This window comes from Sminthopsis crassicaudata, chromosome 4 (genome assembly GCF_048593235.1).
Source record: "Sminthopsis crassicaudata isolate SCR6 chromosome 4, ASM4859323v1, whole genome shotgun sequence".
Taxonomy (NCBI): Eukaryota; Metazoa; Chordata; class Mammalia; order Dasyuromorphia; family Dasyuridae; genus Sminthopsis; species Sminthopsis crassicaudata.
Window position 1 is genome coordinate 10,812,791 of NC_133620.1, and position 23,235 is coordinate 10,836,025.

Consider the following 23,235-nt stretch of genomic DNA (forward strand, 5'->3'; position numbering starts at 1 on the left):
ACAAAAGTACAAAAATATTTGGAGCAGCTTCTTTTTGTAGTGGCAAAGAATCAGAACCTAATGGGAAGATCTAATCGGATGCTGGAGTGAGCTCAAAGCAGCTCATCAGAGACAAATGTTAAACTTTTCAGTGTGGACATTTATACTGTGGAAATCAGCAGACGACAAATCATGAGATTTGTTTTGGTTTTCTTTTGTTGATCATCTAAACTTAATAAAGTGATGGAGAAAGTGTACAAATACAGATTAATCTTAAATATTCTGGGTATAATTTGGATTTTTTTGGTGAGCTGCTGCTGATTGAATGTTTATCGGGTTAGGGTTAGGGTTAGGGTTAGGGTTAGGGTTAGGGTTAGGGTTAGACCCATCAATTGAGAAATAGCTGAACATGGACTCTGAGGGAGTACTAGTGTGCTGCAAGAAATGAGGAAGGGAATGGTTTCAGAGAAGCCGGCTTTTATGAATTGATGCAGAGTGAGGTGAGAACAATTTATATAATGACAATAACATGATAAAAACAAACAACTTGGAAAGACTGGAACTCTGATCAACACAATGGTCATTCGTTCCAGAGGGGTTGAATGATTCCAGAGAACTCTTGATGAAACCTGCTACCAATCTCCTGTGGATTCAAAGAATAGACTTTTGGACATGGTCAAAGCAGAAATTCTTGTGTGATTATATGTGGTCATAATAGAGTTTGTATTTTTCTTTCTCAATGGGCTGAGGATGCCGTGAGATAAAGACAAGGATGCTTTTCATTGACTGAAAAATTTGGATTCACTTTCCTTTTCTTAAAAATAAACCGAGGTGTATGGAAGTTAGCTCATTTGTCCATTTTCACAGTGATGGTAAGGCCCAGAGCCAGGCAAAATACAAACTCAGGCTCCTTTGTACTATTCCAAATATAACCCCTTGGTAACCCTGATTAAGAAATGTAAAAAGTAAATCTATTTGTCTCTTGCAACTTTTATAGGTGAAGTATTTTGAAACCTAATCCACATAACAACTTCACACCAACTAAAATTTCAGCATACCGGGTTGACGTCTGTATAATCATGCCTCAGGATGTAAACCGCCTTCAGTCATGTGTCTTGGCTAACTGCCTTCCCAAAACAAATAAAGAAGCGTTGCCTTCTTGAACAACACAAAAACCACCCCTTGCAAAAGGCAAACGGGAGAATCAGTGGAATGATCCAAGTGCCTAGAATGGGTGCCTCCAGCCAAGCTCTTCCATCACTTGGCTGCCTTTCCCTCAGTTATATAAGTGGAAATGTTTTCAAGATGTGAACTGTTTCATTGAGATCATGATTCCACTTTTAGAATCAGAATTGCAGCATCACAAGGTCTCTAAGTTGGAAGGGCCCTCAAAGAGCATGGGGTTCAAGCCATTCTGGAGTAAGAATTCCCTCCTCAGTTCACCCAACAATTGGTCATCCAGCCCTTCCCAGAAGACTTCCACTGAGGAGCAAGGAATTACCTTTCAATTTTCCATTTATTGATTCAACAAATGTTTATTAGACACCAACTTTATGCCAGGTATTTGTGGGAAGGGCTGGGAATTAGAGGGAACAAGCCTCTGGTCTCTAGAAGTTTATAGTCTATTTGAGTAAACAACATCCCATTGTTATAATAAGCTTAAATTTGTGACTCTGCTCATATATTGTATTTAGGTTATACTGTAAAATGTGTGGGATTGCCTGTCATCTAGGGGAGGGAGGAGAGGGAGGGAGGGGAAAATTTTGAAAAATGAATACAAGGGATAATGTTATAAAAAAAATTACTCGTGCATAAAAAAATTGTGCTTCTGCAACTTCTATTCATTAAAGCTGGAAAAGACTGAGGAGATTCGTGCTATCCGTTCTTTTCACAAATGAGAAAACTGAGGTTCAGAAAGATCTAAGGATTTCTCCATAAATGTAAATGACTGAAGTCAGAAAATTAGTCTAGATTCCATATAATCCAGAGGTTCTTGACAGGAGTACCCAGACAATAGGTTTCTATAATGCATAGATAGATTTTGAACTTGGATGGGAAAATATGTATATATGTAATTTTCATTGATGAATTACAGAATTGTAGTATTTCCTTCCACTATGATTGTTTCAAATCCAAGATTTTTAAGCAGGAGCCCACAACAAAGGTGTCTATAAGACATAAACTAGTAAGAATCCCTGGTTTAATCCAGCCTTTTCATCATATAGCTGAGGAAACTGAAGGAGGAGAGGCGAATCGCTCAGTCACACAGTTTTCAATGCCTCAGGCTTCTGACTTCTGGTTCAGACTTATTTCAACCACCACTGGACAGCACCCCTATGATTTCCAGAATGCTACATTACAATGCATTGCCCTGGCCCTCCCACCAGATTCACCTGCACAGAATTTCATTATTTTTGCCTCTTTTCTATTGAAAGAGCACAGCATGTAAAGCCACAGAATCTTGATTCAGAAGTGAGAGGACACCTGCCGAAATCTAGCTCACTACATGTGTTACTTTGTCAAATCCTAACTTCCCCAGGTCTCAGGTTCCCCGATGGTAAAATGTTGTCCTGAAGTCCCTTGTAGCCCTGACAGATGCTTTTCCAAATTCTCCTCCAGTTCTCACTTTCTATGTTCTTTGTTCTAACATTTTAAGTTCTCCAACACCACTGGCATAGGGTGTTCCTGGTTCTGCCATTCTGTGCTGTGAGGTCCCTTTCATCTCTAACATTCTGTGTTGTAAGTTTCCTTCCAGTTCTCACATTTTGTGTTCTAAGTTCCCTTACAATTCTGCAATTCTGCAATTCTGCCCAGGGTCAAGCTAGAACCATGGCATTCATCCACTGTTTAGGAATGGTTTGTGTGGAACCTTCTGAATAGGCTATTTTCAGCTCCAAGTAGAATGGGCAAAAAACACTGTCTGGCCCAAAATGGCCAGAAAACAATTTTGATCCACACAGCAAAGACTGAATAGTGCAAAGGACAAAGCAATGTAGGGCTGGCTCCACTCAGGATACAGAAAAGGAGGGAGGTGGAGAGCTAATAAAATAAAAATGCTGTCCTATATCTCAAGCCACCATTTTAGCAGTGTTCCATTTGGCTTCAAGTGTCTCTAATAGATGACTTCTAAAAAGGCTTATAAATGTGAATAGGAAGGAAACTCAATGTTCCCAGCTCCCTGGGTCTCCATCCTTCTACTCTGACGATAGTATAACCGAGATAATCTACATATTCCCTACTAGAAAATCAGCTCTTTTGCTAAAGGGCTGATTCTGACCTGGAGATAGCCTGAGGTCTTCCCAGGTAGAATATTATGGGAAGAATGAACAATCTCAGCAGGGAATCACACCGCCAATCACACTCCCATTCAAGATGTCACTTAACTCAAAACTCTTAGAACACCTTAAGTTGGAGCCCAAAGAAAATATGGAAGCCTATTATTGTAATAGCTAGTTACTCAGCGGAGCAGGCGGAGCTATGATCTAAAAAGAGCAATTCCTTCAAATGTAACATTTCCAGTGTCACATTGAGGTCTGAATTTTTCCTGGAGCTGTCTAGACTAGTGTTAGGTTCTTACTAAGTGCTAATGAGATACTGAGATATTAGGTTCTTACTAAGTGCTAAGTCGGTACTTGACAATTCCCTAGTTCTGGCCTTTCCTGGGGAAGAGCTTGCATGCTTAGGAGGAGCAAGTTCATTGGTTGAAGTAATTCTTCCCAGAAGCCCTTGCATTATCCTATACCCATTCTCTGGGAGGATAAAGAGGGCAGCTCTGGAGGAAAAAGGGAGTTGTTTCTAGACCAGACTTGAGGCTGCTCTCTGCAGGAAGGGAAGTCGGCTCTCTACAGGAAGAAGAATCTGTCCGAGAGATTTGAGTGGACACAGCAGATCTCCTCCCAGAGAGCGAACAATCAGCAGCTTCTGGAGACAACAGCACGTTACAGACTAGAAACACTGTGGCAGAGGAAGAGGATTACTGGACCACAACTTAGAGAGATCTGAGTTCAAATCCAAATTTCAACACTTGCCAGCTGTGTATACTGGGGCAAATCATTTTATCTCAATGTGTCTCAGACAGTTCCTTGCAATGTTTCATTATCTATACTTTTGTCCCTGTGCCTTGTACACAGTAGGTGATTAATTAATATGGCTCAATCAACTGAGTGAACAAAGTGACGTTCTTCATGCTGATGAAAACACAGATGCTTGCTATTCCCTCTTGTCTAAGCTCTGACTGGTTTCCTTCGCTGTAAAATGCTATTACTATGGGCTTTAAGCCTTTGGAAGGGATTCTCTGTTTCCTGGGATGGGTGGAAAGCTCATCCTCTCAAAAGTATCCTGGGATTCCTATGATTGTTTTTATATTACAAATCAAAATCTCTGCTTAGAGACAGCATGATTTCACTAGTACATAGAGCACTGGACCCAAGAAAATCTTGTTTTCAATCCTACTTCAGACAAGATGGATACAATTCCTAAGTCTCAGTTCCTTTATTTGCAAAATAGGAGGTTAGATTTTGTTTTATCTCTGAGGTCTCTACCAGTTCTAAAACCTAAGATCATATTAAAAATATTTTTTTTCTAAATAGTAAATTCTCAGCCCTTCAAATCTCAAGTAGTTAATTCCAGGCTAGTCCTCTACCATATCACTTTCTCCTCACTCTTCAGCACTCTTGCTATCATCAATTAAAGTCAAATTAAGCCAACAAGTATTTATTAGGCATGTAGTATGGACTACAAAGTCTCCTAAGTTCGAAAGAAAGGCAAGGGTGCTATGAGTATAAAATCAATCATGAAATCATCTTTCTCCATATCTCACCTGCTGCTTCATCTCTGATTTTCATGTTTTCATATTCGTGATCCCCCATAACTGGAATATTCCTCCTCCTGCTCCTCTTCTTCCTCCTCCTGCTCCTCTTCTTCCTCCTCTTCCTCTTTACCTCTAGATATCTCTGACTTCCTATAGGATCTTCGGCAAAGAAACTTTCTCAGTCCCTTCAGCTGCTCATCTTTCCAATAGTCCTTTATGTCTGCTTATGGACACATATGTGTTTGTTTCCTTTGGTAAAATGTAAGCTCTTTGAGGTCAAGGGTGTTTCACTTTTACTCTTGGGTCTCTAGCATAGTGCTAACTCATCACATAGTGGTTATTTAACACTTTTTTTGATTGATTGATAGAACTAAAGGCATTTCATCATCCTGTTTGGCAACTTCTGGATTTGTGCTATCCTTTGCTATCTCTGTGACATGACTTGTGATCTTTCCCCCACCTGAGGTCAATCCCACTGGCCTCCATTTTTTTTTTTTTTCCTGAGGCTGGGGTTAAGTGACTTGCCCAGGGTCACACAGCTAGGAAGTGTTAAGTGTCTGAGAGCAGATTTGAATTCGGGTCCTCCTGAATTCAAGGCTGGTGCTCTATCCACTGCGCTACCTAGCTGCCCCCACTGGCCTCCATTTGTTAAACTCCTTTCCTTCCTTAAAGATGCAGCTGGAGTTCCGTCTGTTCTGTACCTTCTCGGAGACATCTACCCAGATGGAAATATTGTCTCCCTCCTCATATTCCCTCAAAGGATTTTATTTGTACCTCTGCTAATCTCTTAGCACATTCTAATTTATATTATAAATAAAACCACCCTGTAGAGACCTTCACCTGGTACAAAGACCCTGAGTATGCTTTGAGGGATTTCTCACATCTTTTCCTCCTTGCTTTCAGTTACAAAATCTAGAAACCATAATAAACAAGATTCGTTTCCTTAGCACCAATTCTCCTTACAAGCACAAAGGTTCACAGAGCTCAAAGAAAGAACAAATTTCATTTACACACAGAAAATATACAAAGAATTCATGGAAAATATGAGCAATCCTTCCCCCAGGGACCCATAGATACTCACAATCTTACTTGAGATAGGACTATTGGCAAGAACTCACTTTTCTGGTTCCCCAGCATATGGTACCTACCTAGCTCTCCATAATTTCTAGTAGGTAAGTTCTCTCCAGTTTTGTTTCTACTTCTACATCTCTCTGACTGCAGGATTCCATACCTCCCAAAGGGAAACAAATTTCTCTTAAAGTTACCAACATAGTATGACAGAGGGAGATATTTCAGAGTTTCCTTGTTATAAAAAACCAAGTCAGGGTATCACAATTCTAAAATGTCTCCTCAGAGTTATAGAGACCATCAACTCCTGGCATCACACACAAAGGTGTTCAGAAGTCACAGAGACAGAATCATATAGACAGAATCAGAAGGGGCCAGAGAGTTCATCTCACTCAAACAGGTCACTTTACTGATGATGAATTAGAGGCCCAGAGTTAATTAACTTGCCAAAAATTTAAGTAGCAAAGCCCAAGACTCTGAGTCAGGTATTATTCTACTGGGTGATTCTGTTCTCCAATATCACATCCTTGAATAAGCCTTTTTCAGTGACACTGGTAGTTTTGGGGCAAAGCAAATAGCCTGATGTTTCCCATCCCCTTGCTTCATAATTTTATCTATGTGTTCTGGCTGGCACTAGGACCCCCAATGGAGCTAGAAGCTTGACAAAACACCTCAATATTCTCCAAATGTCTCTTCATGATTAGGACCAACTAAATGATTCTAGTTAAACAAGTTGTTTTATCTACATTTAGAGAGGGAGGGAAGTGAACAGAAGGTCACCATTCCCCTGGTGTTAGAGCAGACTAATAATTTGTATACTCTGCCTAATAAATGTAAATTATACTCTCCTTAAGGAGAGGGACCATATGGTCAGCATATTATCAGAGCCTAGAACACAGTAAATTTTGAATGACTCTGTTGAATTGAATTGCATTAAAAATGAATTTTATGACGAACTAGAAGTGTCAAGTTCAAGTACAAATGGGGGCCATGAAATTGAACATAAAGGACATTGTGGGACACACAGCAAGTTTAAAAATGTCACGTATCTATTTTGTTGTATTAAATATTTCCCGATTGTATTTTAATATGTTCAGTCTTGATAGTCTTGTAAGCTAAGCAATACTTCTGCAACAGACACCCCCCAAAAAGGAAAAAAGACCTAATTGTTTGAAAATATTTATAGCAGCTCTTTTTGTGGTGGCTAAGAATTGAAAATCAAGGGCACCCCTATCAACTGGGGGATGGCTAAACAAACCGTGGTATATGATTGTAATAGGCGATTGTTGTGCTATAAGAAAGGACAAGAAGGGCGATTTCAGAAAAACCTAGAAAGACTGACATGAACTGAGTCATAGAAAAGTGAGCAGAACCAGGAGAACATAGTAACAAGCAATATTGTTCGATGAAGAACTGTAATGACTTAGCAATTCTCAGCGATACAATGATCCAAAACAATCCCAAAGATCTAATGATGACGCCTCCAGCCTCCAGAGAAAGAATTGATATAGATTAAATATTGACAGATTGAAGCATGTGATTTTTCACTCTGTTTCTTTTTCATTTTTTTCTTTTATTTGAGTCTTCTACAAAATAACTAATATGCAAATGTTTTATATAATTGCATGTGTATAACCTATATCTGATTATTTACCATCTTGGGGGAGTGGAGAGGAGTATTTGAAACTCAAAACTAATAAAATGTTTTTGGAAATAAAATAAACAAGCTAGCAATCATGCATTAAAAAAAAGTTACCTCTTGTGTATAGAAGAATTATATGCTTAATATATATTGAATTGCTTGCTATCTAGGAAGAGAGTGAGGGGAAGGGAGGGAGAAAAATATTTAAACACAGGTTTTGCAAGGATGAATGCTGAAAACTATCCTTGTATATATTTTGAAAATAAAAAGCTAAAAAAATTATATAATAAAAAAACAAAAACATTTTTAAAGTTACCTCTGTCACAAAGAGGTAACCTTTTCAGCCCAAACCCTAACCTAGTCCTCCTTGAGGCTCTGGACCAAGCCAAGGGTAGAAGGGAAATCTCTGTGGGGTTCCTGATGGATCCTCAGGTCTCTAAATTTTGTTCTGTCTCAAGCTATGCTCCCTATGGACGACCCCCATTTCTTTTTTTAAATAAATTTTACTGATATATTTTTATGTCACCTAGACTTCCCTTTTATCTTCCAGTGGACCATCTCATATAACAAAGAAAAAATTTGAGAGAGAGGCAGAGAGAGAGGCAGAGAGAGGCAGAGAGAGAGAGAGAGAGAGAGAGAGAGAGAGAGAGAGAGAGAGAGAGAGAGAGACAGAGAGAGAGAGAGACAGAGAGAGAGAGAGAGAGAGAGAGAGAGAGAGAGAGAGAGAGAGAGAGAGAGAAATTAGGAATCCACAAAGCCCTAATAATAATGTAATATTTCCTACAACTTTTTCAGAGGAATAGGGAGGTAGGTCTTCTCATATTTTTCCACAAGGGTAGGGAGGGCACTAGGAGGAACCTCATTTCTAATTGTCTGCTCTCCCTTCTCCATATTCCACATCTCCTTGTAGCAATATTGCCCAAACCCCAAGCTTGCAGGTTTCTAAAGTAAACAGCTTAGAAACCCTCAACTCATGGGGAAAAAATGGGAACGCAAGCATAGAAGCAGAAATTGCAAAAGCAAATAGAGAGGAGAATCCATTCCCAGAGGGCAGAAATACCAACAAACGGGAGACCATGTAGGCTGGCTCACAGGCAGAGTCCAGACACCGCAGGCCTAGGGAACAACCTCAGACACAATTCTAATACAATAAGAGGAATTTTCCATGTTTCCCCATCTCTGACACGTCTTCCTCCTTCCTGTGCTAAAAGACTTCCCATGTTGAGAAACTCAGCACTTCCCAAAGTGCCCCATCACCATTTTGCCCTTGGACAATTCCAACCATTTGTTTTTAAATTTCTTCCTCTAAAATTGCTATCTTTCAACCTGCTATCATCTGAGGTCAAAGAGAATAAATCCTCTTCCATGTTCCAGCCTTGCAAAGGTTTGAAGGCAGCCCCTCTGTCTGTCTCTTCCCCCCACTAGAGAGTAAATATGCCCAGCGTGAGATGAGGAAGGGCAGAGTAAGGATTGTGGGACACAGATTCAGACACTAGGTGTGATACTTATTATCTGAGTGACTTTGGACAAATAATAATAACAGCCAGCATTTATGTAGCACTTGAAGATTTACAGAATACTTTACAAATGTCACCTCATTAAGTCCTCACAATATTCTGGGAGGCAAGTCTGATTAATAGCTTTATTTACAAATAAGAAAGCTGGAGCCCCAAAGTTGGGACTTGTCCAGAGCCACACCTATCATGAGTATCTAAGGCTGGATTTGGATTCAGGTCTTCCCGACTCCATGTCCAGCACTCTATCTGTGCCTCAGTTCCCTCATATATAAATGAGGGTTAGATTAAATGGCATTTCAGACCCCTTCCAACTCTTGCTCTGTGATCCTATATGGAACCTATAAGAAGATACTTCAAACAGTGAGCAATCTGAAACAGGAACTGGAAAATGAAATCTCTTTGAGAAGGAAAACAACCAAAACTAAGTATGTGCTAAAATAATGGTGACTAAATCCAGGTTTGGGGGAAACTGTGGGACATAAATTCAGATTAGTAGAACCTAACTTCAGGGAGGAGGAGGAGTTGGGCATTAAAGAACTTGGCCCAGTCAGAGAGTCTGCTCCTAAAAGCAGACATAGTTTCTATAATTGATTTTATACTAGGAGCTAGGGTTTTAGGCCAGTGTATGTTAGTATCCACTAATAAAATAAAATGAGAACAATAATACAGTTAGAGATGTAGGGTTTGTGAAGTAATTTTTATATATTATTTCATTTAACTCACAAAATCCTTTAAGGTAGATGATTTTATTAGGACAGCTATATGGTACAACAGGGAGAGTGCTAGAATTAGAGTCCAAAAGACCCATCTTCTTGACTTCAAATCCAGCCTCAGACACTTACTAACTGTGTGACTGTAGACAAAACACTTCACCCTGTTTGCCTCAGTTTCCTCATCTGTAAAATGGACTGGCAAAGGAAATGACAACCACTCCAGGATCTTTGTCAAGAAAACCTAAATGGGCTCATGAAGAATAGGATGAACCACAACAAAAATGCTCTTATTATCTTCATTTTCCAGAAAAGCAAACTGAAGCCTTTAGATGTGAAGACTTCCTCAAGATTATTTAGTTAAAAAGTGACTGATGTAGAATTTGAACCCAGGACCTTTGATTTGAGAATTCATTTCTATGCATTCCATAGTATATTCTCTACCTACTTATTAACTGAGTAGTCATTAAAACGGTCCAGCAATGTAGCAGATCATGTTGTGATGTAATATGTTCCCCGCCACTTGCTGAATTTAAGAAGAGGCTACAAGGCATCTGCCGAGGAAGAAGCATGAAGTGGCCAGGAGCTTAGACTGTGCAATTTTTCCTATCCTTTTTGACGGGAAGAAAGCAGCCAGTGGGGAGGACGTTGGGTAATATGTTCAGATCATTCTAGAGGTACATTAGCAGCGCCTGAAGCTTCAGTGACATCAGCCCAAGGATTTCCCAACAGGCTACATTGACAGTTTCCTCCATTCTCATTCTCTCCTGTGATGTTCACTCAAAAGACACGATGCTCCCAAAAGAACATCTCTGCTCAGCAAAGGTAACATTCAAGTGATGTTGTTGGCGAGTCGTGGAAATTGTTAGTAAAAGCATTGCAGGATTTACTGTTTAGAAACCACTTTGAGAACAACCCTGACAAAGCAGGCAATTTGTAATGATAAAGGATAATAATAAACTGATGTGACGTGAACACATGTGAGTGCCCATGTTCCTGGGGGAAGCAGATGGCTTTTCAGACAACTTTAAAGAGACTAGATTTGGTTCCTGGCATGGTGGACCGCTCATTATCTGAAGAGCAATTATGATGCTAGCACATATTGCCATTGAGTTTGAGTCAGAAGATCATAGATTTTGAGCCCAAAGTGACCTAACCCATTTTTATTTAATTATCATATGGAAATAGTCTCAGAGAAGGGAAATGATCTGACCACTAGTATACCAAGACAAGTAGAAAAAGTGGGCTACCAGCCCAGGTCACCCCAAATTTAACAGCCTCCCACATTAATTCCCCTAGTTATCAGGTACCCTCATCAAATTACCCTGTGCTTATTTTCAAGATAAGAAAACAGGTCTTTCTGCTGGCCAAAATACAGTATGAAAGCAATCAGACTTTGCTGCTGGCAAGCACACATTATAAAAGCGGGAATCAAGGCTAAGTGGGCAAATAATATTGACCTTGCCTCCTTAGCTTGCCTTTTGTTCTGGTCAAATTTGTTTGCTTTTAAGCCAGAGAAGATTTAGCAAATACCTGAGTATTGAACTTGAAGATAATTATCTATACTGGAAGACACTGTTTGCTCTCTACTCAGACTTGGAAGTCAAAGAGGAAAGCCTAAGAGTCTGGATTTGTATTTACTGGATGTGATGGCCACAATAAAGGAGCTGTCAATCTCATTAGGAAAAGGTTCTAATCACTATGTCCTAGTAAACTGAAGCTGGTCCTGAAAGAAATGAGCCCAAAACATAGCAGGAGGGAGTGTGCCCAGCAAAGGTTACAAGACTCAAAGAAAGAGGCCCTCAACGCAGATCTTTACCACCTGCCAAGAACAGCAGACTAACCTACTCATTGAAGGGCAAGACCAGTGAGCCCAAGGGAGCCCAGAGAAGACATCCCCCTGCAAAGGAACAAGTCAAATGAAAAGATTATGAGAGTTCCCTAGAAGACATTGGAAGTCCTGAAGAATCCGAGGTTTAAGTTGTCCCTCTCCATATGGTCTCCATCTGTGGGACCTTCGTATGTGATCCTGTGCTCCCTGGTGGGGCGTGTATTTGTGGCAGAGTAAGCCAGAGGTCAGAGGAAAGAAGATTGACTGAAAACTCTTCTCACTCTGTTGTTTCATGAGATGTCTTTATCTAGAACATCAATAGATAGATAAATGACAGGTATATAAATATATAGCTATACAATATGCATACATAGCTATGCATGCATATATACATATGTATAGACTATATATTGATAGAAAGATGGAGGTATATATACTTATCTATACATGCATACATATGGGTAGAATATATATTGATTGATAAATATGCACACATATATGCAATCCGTGTATAGATTATAGATCTCAATAGATATATAGACACACACACATATATAAGCAATATATATGTATTGATTTCATACATTTGCATACGTATGTACAGATTATATAGAGATTGATAAAAAAGATACACACGTTTGGCATATCCATATATATGTAAAAAGTATAGATAGATATACACACATACATACACATCCATTCATATGTATAGAGTACACATATTGATAGATATACACATATATATATACATTCATACATATGTGTAATATATATCCATACATATATACAGAGTGTGTGTATATATATAGAGAGAGAGAGAGTGTATGTATATATATATACATACACACATATACACATTCAGACATATGTGTAATATATGTGTAGATGTATATATTGATAGAGATATACACATATATATACATACCCATACATATAGAGAGAGTGTGTATGTATAGCATATATATATATATATATATATATATATATATATATATATATATATATATATATATATATACACAGATACACACACACATATATATATTCATACATATGTGTAATATATATTCATGTATATGTGTAATATATATGGATAGAGATATACACATATATATGAATACATATATATATAGTATATATATGTATATTGATAGATACACATGTGTAATATATAGCTAGATAGATGCATAGAGATATACACATATATGCATACCCATACATATATATATATAGAGAGAGTATATATATATATATATATATATATATGTATATTGATAGATATACACACATGCATATATACTCCTATACACATACATACATACAAATATATATATATATATATATATATATATACATTCATACACATGTGTAATATATAGTTAGATAGATGCATAGAGATATACACATATATGCATACCCATACATATATATAGAGAGAGAATATATATGTATATTAATAGATATCCACACATGCACATACAGATCGTACATGTGTATAGAGTACACACACACACACACACACACACACACACACACACACACACATATATATATATATATATACATATATATATATATATATATACATACACACATTTATACATATGTGTAAGGTATATATTGATAGTTAGAGATATACATATATATGCATATCCATACATATGTGTAGAGTATATATATGTGTGTATGTATATTGATAAATATACACACATGTGCATACACGTCCACACATATGTTTATGGTACTGATAGAAAGATAGGTATATATAAATATGCACATATATACATTTGCATTCTTATATAGAGAGCATATAGATAGATTGATTGATAAATATAGATAGATATATAAATAAGCATATCCATATATATGCACAAAGTATTTATATATATATATATATATATGCACCCATACATATATGTAGACTATATTGATTGAGATACACACACACACACACACACACATATATATATATATGCATGCCCATACATATTTATATAATCTATATAGGTAGATATATGTACAGACTATATATATTGATTGATAAAAAAATAGATATATACAAATATGCATATATATATATATATACACACACACTATGAAAATAGGTAGGTAGGTAGGTAGGTAGGTATGTAGATAGGTAGATAAGTAAACAGACAGACAGGTAGGTAGATAAATAGAGTCAAAGTAACTCAAGAAAGTGTGCTAGATTTAGAATGACAGGAACTGAGTTCAAATTGACCAACCTATTTATGAACTGAGTGACTGTGGGCAAATCCCTTAATGCTCCTGAATGTAATTTTCCTCCACTGTAAATGAGGAGGTTGGATTAGAAGACCTCTAAGGTTCTTTTTAGACTTAAATCTAGGGGGTCTTGTGGCTGAGACAACTAAGAGCTAAGGAACAGAAAGACTGCAATCTGTATTCATGGAGGGCTCACCTACAGTGATAAAATCACATTTTTTTTTTAAATAAAATACCCTCTTCTGCAAGTTTTTCCCCATTCCCTCTTAAGTGCCTCACTTTTTGATTCTTTCTCATTTGTCCTTTAGATTTGTGTTACAGTATTCTCTTCCACCCATTAGATGGTGAATTTCAGTGTGTGTGTGAGGGGGGGGGGGCAGTTCACTTTGCATCTTCATCACTTAGCACTGTGCCTGGCACATAGTAGGTGCTTAAAAAATATGTGCTTATTCAAGTCATTAGAATCCTCCAGTTGAGGATAAAAATAGCACTTATCACATATTTTAGAGAGGAAATTGGTTATTCTTCTTCCTTCCTCCCCCAGATTAAATGGCTACTGAGGTCCTTTCTCGTTCTAAAATTCTTTGACACTAAGACCATTTTCTCCTGGATAATTCAGCAAGTCCTCCTGGTTTTTATTTTATTTAGGAGGAAATAGTATTCTACCATAACCCACTGTTTCTTTTGAGGGAATAAATTTCAATAATTGCTTCAAATAAGTCTCCTTCTTTGCCAACCATTGAAAACAATTTTCTCTCTGTTTATCTAGGGGTCACATTTGAGCTCCATTCTACCCTCCGTGGACCTCTTCTTAGATCCTTATATAACCCCTATTGGTTATGGTGGATTCTTTGGTTTAAAAGTATGTGTTTAATTTGCATGATGTGCCTCAGTGCCTCCGGGAGTTGAAGTGAGGAGCAATTACATTGGTCTGGCAGCCCCTAGTGTCCAAGGCTGTCTTTTGGAGCAGGAGACCAGGGCTTTAAGCAAATTTAGGACAGCTGGAGAGTGGGAAGGAGTCAGTAAAAATGGTTTCATTGAGAGATGAGAAAAGTGATCATTTTGGACTTAAAGGTCCTGGGTTCCAAGCAAGAATTTGGGCGAGCCATTTAACTTCTCATTTCCCTCCTCTGTAAAATAAAAGTGACCTCAGAATTTTTCCATCATCTTCAATCTAAATGTTTTAACGTCATTTATCTTAATGTCAAAAAGCTCATAGCCTTGTCCCCACTCATCCCATTAATCCAACAAGGCTAGAATATAGAAATGAGCGTGTCATTATTTGATGAAATATCGCAGATCTGGCCTCTATAATAATAATAATTTACATTTACTTAACATTCTAAGATTAAAAAAGCTGTCTTCTTCACCATGAAGTCAATAGCTCACCCATGATCCCCGTTTATAAGTAAACTGAGACTCAAAAAGAATTTGATGACATGCTCAGGATCACAAATTAGAAAATACCAGAGCTAGGGTCCAAATTCATATGTGCTGTGCCCTGGAAGTAGTGAGCCTAATTACCAAAATGAGCTAGAACAAGTAATTGGTGGGGTCATTGGAGTGACACTGTTGGGATGGAGATCCTCAAGGGAGAAAGAAAGTAAAATTTATTGAAAGCTTCTTTTAACAACTACAGACATATGCTAAAATACATAAAGTATAATTATAATTTTGTAATTTAATTTTTTAGATGAAATCATGTTTGCTTGCCTTCTCGATGTGTGGGAGAGAGGCTGCAGGGAAGGTGAGAATTTAGAACTCAAAAAAATTTTTAATGAATGCTAAAATAAATGAACCATAAATATAATTTTAAAAATAATAAATAAATACAGAACTCCAGCCCCCAGGAGAATCACGGTTCATGCAGGACCTAGACACGGTTGCTAAGTGAGATACTGGTACAATAACCACCATTCAATGTGGGAATTACATATGGCAACCTAGAGTGAAACCCAGCTGCATTTCATGTCCAGTAACAAGATTTCCCAGTCTCCTTTGCAATGCAATCAAAGGAAGCCTCCATGAGAACCGAGACCCTCTGCCAGCAAATCCAGGAAGAACGCCAGAGACTCTGCTCTAAACCTGTTATTTCTGTCAGAAAAGAGCCTCTAGGAACCATCATAGCTGACCTCATTTATATCAGATTTTTTAGTTTACAAAATGCTTTATTTCCATGAACATATTTGAACCTTGCAATTACCCTAACAAATAGGTATCATAGACATTAGTACTACTTTAAACAGATGGGCAGACGAAAGGTTTTGTCCATGGTTATACAGCCATTATCAAAGGCAGGAACCCTAGTGTTTGATTCCATGTCCAACACTATTCACCATACCAAAATACTCTCTTTAATAAGAAAAATGGACAGCCTTCAAAAAAGGACTCACCAAGAAGCAGGTTTATGATTCTGATCTGGCTCATTTGGGCTTTTCAGGTTCAGGGTGTGTGAGGAGGCCCCAACCTAGGAGATTGAGCCATGATGGAGTCTGGGATTACAGGCTAATGGTTACCACCAGTCCAGCAGGGAAGCTTGTGAGAAATCAGCCCAGAAGTCTGAGGCTCCTTCCCTGCCCAGCACTGACTGGAATGTTTGCTTTTTTTTCTTGAACTACCTTTGAAGCAAGTGTTCTTTTGTAAAAGTTAATCTGATTAATAAGTGGCTTAAAGGAACTGGTGTGCTAGGACTCAACAAAACTGGGAGAACAAAACTACTGGAGGCTTGAGCTGGTGGTAGAGATGAGACTCTTTTCAACCCTTACAGGGAGAGGAGAATGACACCGGCCTGGCCTTTAGCCCATTGTAGTCAGAGTCTCTTCTACACTCACATCGTGGGTTGTAAGAGTGGCAAAAGGCCTGAGAGGTCAACTATTAATCGATCGATAAATTGATAAACATTAATTAAGCATGTAGTATGTGCCAGTCACTGGGGATCCAAAGATTAAAACACAAAACAAAACAAAAACATCTAAATTACCCTTATGCTTATTTTACAGCAAAGGAAACTGAGGTCCAATAAGTTAAGCAGCTTCTCCAAGGTCACAGGTTGGCTTTGCTGCTGGTTCCAATCTGTACATTGGCCTCTACTTGTTCTATACAAGGACACAGACCTGCTGTTCCCCAGGACAGTAGCCTTGCTTCTGGTCCCCAATTCCTAGCTGGAGCTGGGTCCCAGACCCCTCATGCTGACTTCTATCTTCATGGACTTCCCCCCATTTACCATTAATGGTACCTCCATGTTCATTCACCCAGCTTGCCCCTTGTTATCTAGTCCCTGAGACCAGGCCTGATCCATTGCCAACTGGGCTCTTCTTGGGACACGACTTACTCAAAAAGCATTTCCCATCACACTATTTTTCAGCAACCAGACCCTGTTTGAAACTTCCAATCTTTGCCCAGGTGACTAGCTTTGGGGGTGATAGTAACCTAATTTCCTAAGGAGCCCTTCATACAAACTGACAAAGTAAATTGGGAAGGTAACAGGCCAAAAGGCCGATCCTGCTCTGTCCCCATTTTTTGACTCACAACCATTTTCAAATCATGCATACTCAAAACCATATTTTCAAAAACCCTTTTCTGCTGTTGGAAACAAAATCTATCATTTTGAGATTGATTTCAAAGAAATTGCCGGTCAACTATGGGAGGGGAAGTTGCATATTTGAAGCATTATTAATACCGAGAAGCCTCCAATTTATTTTGCTCGCATGTGTTATTGACTGAACAAAAATAGACATCCAATGGCCTTGCCAAGAAATGACCTAAGTGGCTTTGAAAGCTCCAATACAGTGATGCAGAGCTGTGGGAAAGGAGCTAAATGGCTCTGAAAGCATCGATTTGCTAGGGAGAGAGACCCCGGGATATATAACTTTGACCAGAAAAAGCTGTGGACTCCAGAGTTGTCATGGTCACTCACAGCTATAGACTAAACTATTCAATCTTTAATGACGTGTGCGCTGAATATGGTCACATGATTAAACCATGGAGACAGTCAATAAAGCAATCATCAATAAACATTTAGTAAGCACCTACTATGTGCCAGGTGCACAGAGTTCCAGGTCTAGAGTCAGGAAGACTCTTTTTACTAAGTTCTAATCCAGCCTCAGACACTTCCTGATTCCTGGGCAAGGTATTTAATCCTGTTGACTCAGTTTTCTCATTTGTAAAATCACCTGGAGAAGGGAATGGAAAACTGCTCCAGTATCTTTGCCAAGAAAAGCCCAGATGGGGTCACAAAGAGTTGGACATGCCCAAAAGGCCTGAACAACATGTGCCAGGTACTATGCTAACTGTGGGTCAAAGTAACACTTCGTGGGGGCTGGCTGGGTGACTGTATTTTTACTATCTTGCCAATATTTTATCACAGAGGAGGAGGAGCCCTCTAAAGTCACCTAGGATAACTCATCCTTGGCAAAGAATCCCTTCCACATCATTCCTGACAAAAGTTCCTCAGACTTGGAGGCCTCCCATGAAAGGCAGGTCACTATGTTTTGAGACTGACCTACCATTTTGGGGTCACTCTAATCCTTAAAAATTCTCCCCTTCCGTCAAGCCTAAAGGTGCCTCTCTGCAGAGCTTGATTCCAAAATGTTCCAAAATGTAGCCGAGGAAAGGGATTCTAATCTCTCTTCTGTCTGATAGAAGCAATCTCTATTCGGATGTTTTAATTCAGCGACAGCGATGGCCATACATCTTTCCTCCATCAGTCCAACAGAGCATCCTAGAGCATGTGACCAAATAATAGGTCTTCACCATCCTGGCTGCTTTCCTTTAGATGTTTTTCAATATATATGTCTTTCCTAAAATGAGAAAACTGTCCTAAATATGTTAAAACATCAGGGGAAACTGAGGGAATATTTTATTTTGTTTACCCTCTGAAAGCTGCAAAGAGTTGTACCTATTTGAGCACAAGAGCAAAGAATGATTCTATTTATTTCTCTTTTTACTCGCACATCTTTTTGTCTTGTTTAATGTATTTGTTATGGAATCTGTGTCTTGTACAATTTATAAATTGAGAGTGTTGCATTCTGGGATCTTGAGCTTAGTTGTAGGTCCAAAGTATCCCATAGTGAACCTGTAACATATACCAAGGGGATCCAGATTCCAAATTCAAAGAAACATCAGAGACTCTGTTGTTAAATCAGCATAGGAAAATCTGAAGCAAAGAAAGACGATGGATTCTTCTGTATTAAAAGCTCCAGGACAGATAGAATGTTTTTCTAAGGCATTCCAAGAGTGGTTCATTTTTTTAAAGTGCACTATTTGTGGATAAAATAGAGAGATGGACTAGACAAAAGTCCGCTTATGCGGAATTTGAACAGATTGACTAGACAGACCAAAAGAGGAGTAATTAATGGTTTCCTATCAACTTGGACAAAGGTGTCTAGATCAAATGAGATCATATTTGTAAAGTTCTCAGCACAGTGCCTTCATAAATGCTTTTTCCTTTTGTTTCTTTAGGGGAATGACTCGGGAATCCATGCTGTTTCACATTTTTATCAATGACTTGGATAAAAGTAGACGTAATATGTTTACATTTACTAAACTTGCAGATGGCACAAAGCTGGTTGGGATACTAGATGACAGATTCTGAATCTAAAAAGATTGTACAGGGGCAGCTAGGTGGTGCAGTGGATAGAGCACCAGCCTTGAATTCAGGAGGACCCGAGTTCAAATCTGGTCTCAGACACTTAACACTTCCTAACTGTGTGACCCTGGGCAAGTCACTTAACCCCAGCCTCCAAAAAAAAAAAAAAATATATATATATATATATATATATATATATATATATATATATATATATATATATATATATATATATATATATATATATATATATATATATATATATATAAAGATTGTACAGGCCAAAACACTCACTAGGCCTATGTAAATATAATGAAATTTAATAGGGATAAATGCAAAATCTTATTTTTGGGTTCAAAAACATCAACTTCAAAAGTATAAAATGGGGACGACATGGATAGAGAGAAGTCTGAGAGAGATCAATCGGAATCTTTATTCTAACTTTTAATATGTTACTTATCCCTCCCAATTTTGTACCACCTGATGATTTTGTAACAATGGCTTGTCTTCCTTTAAGCTCATGATAAAATGTGGCTTAGGAAGGGTCAAAGACAAAGCCTTTCACATTTCTATGTACATTTTCCCCATTTCCTTGTGAGTGACCCTAAATCTTCTCTCTCATATACACTGCTCTCCCCTAGACTGTGTGATTTCTTCTCATTTTTCTTTGCTGATCATCATCTCCCCGAAGGCTGTGAACTGGGACCTCGTCTCCTTTCTCTACATTTTCTCTTTTGACAATCACATTTGCTTCCATAGGTTTAGCCACCATTCTACATAGGTGGTTCCCATATCTATATACATAGATACCATCTATGATTCTATATCATAAATATACAGTTATTATTCCTGAATGGCACTATCAACTGCTTGGTGGACAGACACCTCTATCTGTACATCCCATTAGCATCTCCAATTCAATATATTCAGAATGAAACTCACCATCATCTCAAACCTGTTTCCATCCAGAAATAATGGCATAGCTAACTTAATGATTGTTAATTGTTCCAGAATGGGAAAGGAAGGAGAAAATGGGGACAAAGCTATAAGATGGTTGGCGACAGACTAGACAATGAAGGGAAGAAGAGGTTCCTGCTCTAGTGGTCTCAGAGAGTGGCTATCATACAGAACAGCAGGAAAACTAGAAGGGACCTTGGGATCATGTAGTCCAACATCTTTGTTTTACAGGTGAGGAAGCCAAGACTGCCATTTATCCTATGACTTAAGCATGTCACAGAGCTAGTAAATGATAAAGATGGAATTTGCACTCAGATCTTCTGACTCCAAATCAGTCTTTCAGCCAATTAGTGGCCTCTGAGTCAAAAAAAGTAAGAAACCCACCCATCAATCCATCTGTCCTTTAGGTTGAGTCCCAATACTGGAGATACATGTGATCTGTATCCAGTTGTTTAATGATGAATACAACTGTCTTCCATTAAAAAGGTCCAAGTTTGTTTTCTAGCCAGTGCATCAAAGTTTAAAAAGAAGTAGAAAGGGAAAAGAAGGGAGAAATATTGAGAGAACTACCAGGGATAAAAGGAAAGGGGATGAGCTAAGCCCAAGAGAAATCAAAGGCAGTAGTGATAAGAAGACCAGATGGGATTCAAGGTCAGGGTGACCTAAAAGAGACTTTGAGACAAAAAATGTGAAGAAAATAAAGTGATCATCTGCTCCCCAGATGAACAAGGAGGGATGGTCTAAAAGAATCCAAGGGTCAGGCTAACAGTTATGAGTAGCAGTTGTCCTGTTATGCATGTAAGTCGGCATGGAAACCTATTATCAGAGACCCTAGTAGCATCAGAGACTTCAAGCTACAGATGAGGAGCCAGGAGTATATTAGGTTGGGCACAAAAAAGTCACACAGTAGGTAAGTCTAGGAGGCAAGACTTCCTTCTTCCTGACTTTCAGTTCAGCTCTCATGCCATCCGTCTAACTGCCTCTATATTCGTAATTTGCAAAGACACTGTGTCCAAGGAAGCCTGTGGCAATTAGAAGCTAAAGAGAAAATGGAATCGCACACATTTGTTTCTAATTATCAAAGTGAACATAGCTGAAGACAAAACAACTAAAATGGTCCTTTCCATCTCTCTGTAAGGCTTGTAAAGAACCCTCCTCACCACAATCCAGTAATAAAAACAATGGTGCCTATTTTTATTATTTCCCTATTAGAGATGAAAAAAATTAAGGCTTGGATAGCTTATTTAAATTTGTAGGGACACCCATCCAATGAGCAATGACTACAGGATTTGAACAATAAATATAATGGAAGGTAAGAAGTAAATAGAGGCAAAGGAAAAGATTAGATAAAGTATTGAGAAAGTTGAGAATATATTTTCCATTGGAGAATTAGAGTCTCATCTGAAGAGATGCCCCCCTTCACATGCATGCACACACACGTACACACACACACACACACACACACACACACACACACACACACACACGGACACAAACAACAAAACACACTTCTAACAGAAGGTCATTTGGCCTTTTTCTGGAAGACTTCCAGGAAAGATGAATTAGACCTACACTTTTACTCACCTACGATCCAACAGGATGGATTCTCAGAGTTTTACTAATCATCTGGTGTAATGGTCCGGATTTGTAAAGGTCCAGTCACCTTTAAGTTGTCCTTGGGAACTGCCATCTCAATTCAATCCCAGCAGACTCTTCTTCCTCCAGAGTGCCGTCCCAACTCTGTCCCAGAGTAGACTACTTCTCGGGGCCCAATGTTGTCTCGTTTTATCCTCGAAGAGATTGTAGTGAGAACTCAACGGGGCTTGTGGAAAACACTTCAACCAATGAACTTACTCCCTCAGAATTCCAAATGTGTAAACTCCCTTTAAAGGCCCAAACCAAAGGTGTGAATTCTGAGCCAGAGAACTGTCCAGACAACCTGAGTTCTCACCTTGTAATCCTAACAATCTGGTCCATCTTGAGCTAGTTTTCTTTTAAGTGGCAGTATGATCATAATACTATTGTCCTGAACTTTCTAAAATCAGGCTTCGGAGAATTTGGGTAATATTATTATTCCTACTACACTTCCCTCTGAGTACAATTATGATTACCTCTCAAGTTTCCTGAATGTGAAGCAATGAAAAATTTAAAACTGGAGTTAGGGGATCTTGTCAAATCCCAACTCTGATCCCTATTATCTATCTGTTCACGAGCCAGCAATTTCGTCTTCTTTGACTCTACTGTCTTTATCTGTGAAATGGGGAAAAATTATATCGATACTACCATCTGTCTTAAAAGACATGTGTGAAAAAAGTGAATTGTAAATTTTAAAGCACTATAGAAATATTGTTTTCAATAGCCATATTTTGCTGACCACATGGTCAGAATAGTGTCCACTATAGAAATTCTCTCTTTTTTTTTATTTTCTCCACTAAACAGGACCATAATTTAAAAGTTAAAATCAATGGGGAAATTGAGGCCAAATTTAGACAACTTAGTAGTAATAAGACACCATAATCAAGATTTGAAACTAGATCTCCTAACTCCAAATGCAGTACTCTTTCCAATGTCCAATAGTTGACATACCTAGCCATCCATAGATCTAGTACATGTGCCAGTTTGAAGATTTTTTTTCCATTAGGATGACATCATCCATCTTTTTCATATGACTGGGTCACCTTCATTTAGAATCCTTCCCTTGTGATGTCATTCCCTTTTGTTCCTTTCTTCTTGCATCTTCACCCAAAGACCATACTTTCATCCTCAGGATCATTGACTTAATTCTTGACATTAAATAACATAAACATGCTACTCCTTCCCACCCAAATCTATTTCTTTTGAACAAGATAGACCCTTTTATCATGCATGAGAACCCCGTTAGATCCCATTAGAG

At 38.4% G+C, this 23,235-nt stretch overlaps 1 protein-coding gene across 3 annotated transcripts in view; it reads right to left on the reverse strand.

Annotated features, from left to right (window-relative positions):
- The window catches only part of LEPR (leptin receptor), a 130,558-nt gene extending 107,594 nt beyond the window's left edge, over positions 1-22,964 (reverse strand). For 2 of the 3 annotated variants that reach the window (XM_074265725.1, XM_074265728.1), the window contains exons 1-2: positions 22,929-22,964; positions 21,927-22,132 (exon numbers count right to left, since the gene is read on the reverse strand). The gene's annotated coding sequence lies outside the window, so the exon portion shown is untranslated. Of the gene's footprint in view, positions 1-16,191; positions 16,393-21,926; positions 22,133-22,928 lie in introns of those variants that run through there. The other variant, XM_074265729.1, reaches the window with a different exon arrangement.
- Positions 22,965-23,235: the final 271 nt, after the last annotated feature.